Source organism: Frankliniella occidentalis, unplaced genomic scaffold, assembly GCF_000697945.3.
Source record: "Frankliniella occidentalis isolate FOCC.00 unplaced genomic scaffold, Focc_3.1 Scaffold1, whole genome shotgun sequence".
In the NCBI taxonomy this organism is placed as follows: domain Eukaryota; kingdom Metazoa; phylum Arthropoda; class Insecta; order Thysanoptera; family Thripidae; genus Frankliniella; species Frankliniella occidentalis.
Window position 1 is genome coordinate 2419419 of NW_026267131.1, and position 3214 is coordinate 2422632.

General features: G+C 50.4%; 1 protein-coding gene across 1 annotated transcript in view; it reads right to left on the bottom strand.

The window, feature by feature from the left end:
- The window catches only part of LOC113202677 (protein O-mannosyl-transferase TMTC1-like), a 195877-nt gene that overhangs the window by 26209 nt on the left and 166454 nt on the right, over positions 1 to 3214 (bottom strand). The window lies entirely within an intron of this gene.

Genomic DNA, 3214 nt, shown 5'->3' on the forward strand with positions numbered 1-3214 from the left:
AAACGTCCGAATCTTAGATGATGTAATCAGAAAAGGTGCGGTATAGCGTCACGTCGCCACAAAATGTTAAAAAAAAATAATCCTAAAGAGTCGGAAAATAAGGGAAGGTTGTTATAGGAAGAACAAGGGCCGGAAAGCAAAGGGGAAGGAGAGTTTGAAAAAGAGACGAGGCAGGAGGAGAGTGGAAGGGGGAGAGGGCCACAAAGGTGGACACCGCCCGTCTCTTAAAACACACGCGCCCGCAAGGAGAATGGATTGTCTTTTTCGTGTTTGTTCTGGACGAGACGGCGGCGGGGTGCGACCATCTCCATGAGAGAGCGGCACAGCGTGGGAGACGCGCCAGCCGGCCCGGCACAGCACGTAGCCCGCGAACCTGACCCAACCAGGTCCTTTCTGGGGCTGTTAATTTGTTTCTGCGGAACCACGACCAACAGCAGGAGCAGCTGGGAGCCGGTGTTTAATTTGAAGAAAGATTTCATCAGTCTAGACGAGACGAAACACAGAACACAGAAAGACCATAGCTTCATCCCCCCATGCGTACGGGGGCGGCCGTCCCGCCTTCTCCAAAAAATGAGAAGGAAAATTGTCGAGCACCACAAGATGCTTAAGAAAAAAAGGTTCGTGATGCGAACTTATTGCAGCTTACAAACATTTTTTAGGCACTGTATTGTAAACTTATTCTTCATAAGCTTTGGGATAACGCAAACCAATTAATTGTAAGGGCCACTTTTCATTGAGCTTGGGAAAAACTGCTTCGGGAAGAAGAACGAAATTTTTGATTCAATACAAAGACTGAGACTTCTTTGCAGAGTTGTAAAAGAATTTTAGTTTGTTAGCATTTTGAAGTTTGGACAGAAAGAAAGACTGAGTGCAAAAAGTCATAAAATTTTGGAAAGAGATATGAAAAGTTGAAAGTTGGTGTGTGCACCCCTCATTTCCTACACGCCCTGCCGGAGCAAGCCGCCGCCGGGCTGTTCAACTCCCCGGAGGGGTGAGGGGGAAGGAAAACGAAAGGGGAGAGGGGGGGGGGCTGAGAGCCCGGCCGAGAGCTGGACGTGCATACAAGGCAGCTGACCACCCCGCCCACCGGCCCACTCGCTACTCAAAAGCGAAGGGGGAAGGCCCGAAACGCACGGGAAAAATAAACAATAAAGAGAATTACGATGATAAGATTAAAGGGCGGCCGCCAGGCTTGTCACGATTTTATTTCGTTATCCTTTTTGCCTCTCTCTTCACGCTGTGACAATCTGTTGCGACCCCACAAGCGGAAATCACAAGAGTCGCACGGGGGGAAAGGGAGGGGGGCAGTGGTTGTTGATAGAGCTCCTTGAGGCAAAGGATTGGGGAGAGAGGAGGGGGTGGGGGCAGAGGTCAACTGCTGCGCTCCCGGATGTCCGGACATTTCCGGAGACAGCAGCAGCCGCGGCGGCGGCGACCGCTCGCCACGAGACTTGATCATATTTCTGTCACGTCCCTTGTCTCTGGCCACGCGCCCCAAAGACGCGGCCGGCGGTAAGGAGGGGGGTTCAACCCCCCCAGCAGAGCCAACAGGGCCAAAAGTGTTGAACCTGGCCAAGATTCATTCCGAATTCTTTCTTTTGCTCTACTTCATTTTTCAACCCCTAAAAGTCCAATTTCCCATTTCATTTCCGTGCAGGACGGCGGCTCCAGGGCAGCGCGAACGCGGGGGCCAGCGACTCTTAGAAAAAAAAGATGAAAAAGAAACCGAAAATTCGTGCCCGCGCGCTATCACTAAAGGGGTAAACAAGCCGCGCCGCCACGCCTCCTCACGGCGCTTCTTCCTTGTCCAACTCGCTCACGGGTCAATCCATCTCACTCCCTCGCCTCACCTGCCTAGTCACCACCACCTCGCTCTCGCTCCCGCCCTCTCACGCACGCAACCCCTTGCCTCCTCCTCCCCTCTTCCTTCCCCTAACCCCCTTTTCCCTTTTGGCAACTACTCTTTTCGTTTCGTTACTCATTCCTCTTCGCCTCTCTACTACTCCTGAATGGCTTTCTGTCCGACTCGCTACGAGACGCAATTCTTCTTCTTCTCCTTTCCCTTCCCTTTTCCTTTTTCCTCCCCCGCCTCTGCCCTGGCCGCGCCCCGCAGCGGCGGCAGGTACACCTGTTCACTCTTGAGCCTCATTCCGGGAGGGATGAAAAGAAACACTGGGCGCGGCCGCGTGCGTGTGTGCCCCGATCGAATGAGAAAGAGAGGGAGAGGAAGGGAGAGAGAGAGAAAGCAACCCCCCCCCCCCCACAAAACAACCGCAACACTGTAAACTCTGTGGCCTCTTCGCAAGCCAATATTTTGGCATCATTCTTTTTGAATGCCAAACTTTGGCACCTTTGAATGCAACATTTTGACATTCATCTCAGGGATGCCAATTTTTGGCCAGTTTTTTAATGCCAAGTAACAAACATCAATGACGTTTCTTACAAGAATGCCAATCTATGTGTGTCGTCTTTGCATCAAACATTTTTGGCATCCATCAAAGTAACACCAAGAAAGTTATTAAAGTAAATAGTAGAAAGATCTTACGGCGTGGTGCACGCACAGCAACCAATGTAAAAATTAGAATGTATATATGTTTATAATTCCATTGTAGGAGGAGTGTTCACCGATTTAAAGTTGAGTTGTGCATGCAATAGCTGGTAGATCAGCGAAGAAATCCTTTAAACTTCCGATGGGCTAATAAGAATACCACAGCAAAGGGCCAGGGGCCAGTGCCATTCTGTTTTGTCAACTAACGCACCATGGGCCAACTTCAACCCAGTCCCCGGTATTTGGACCGCGTTCCGGAGGGCTTCGGCACCGCTCAGCCCACGCCGGCTTGGCTCGGCTCTCCTGCAATTTTCCGGTCCGCCAGTCTGATCACGAATGTGTTTCCCTGCGGGGAGGTGCGGGCGAGCATTCTCACGGGGAAAACAATCGCGCGTATGGTGGTACTGCCAAGGGGCTAAGCGTGGGTGGGTGGACCAAGGGGAGCAGGAGGGGAAAGAGACAGTACTGCAAAAATCTTTCTTAATTTACGAAAGTTGTTGAACGATTTGTTGAACGGATGCTTCAAATTGACGAACGGTCTCGTTTACGACGAACCTTTATCTGCTTGTCGAAGAAATACAAGTTAATACGCAATATGCCATGAAAAATTTGTAATTATACTGTTTAAAATCGCAACTTAAAATTTCACAAAGAAATGTTTCCTCC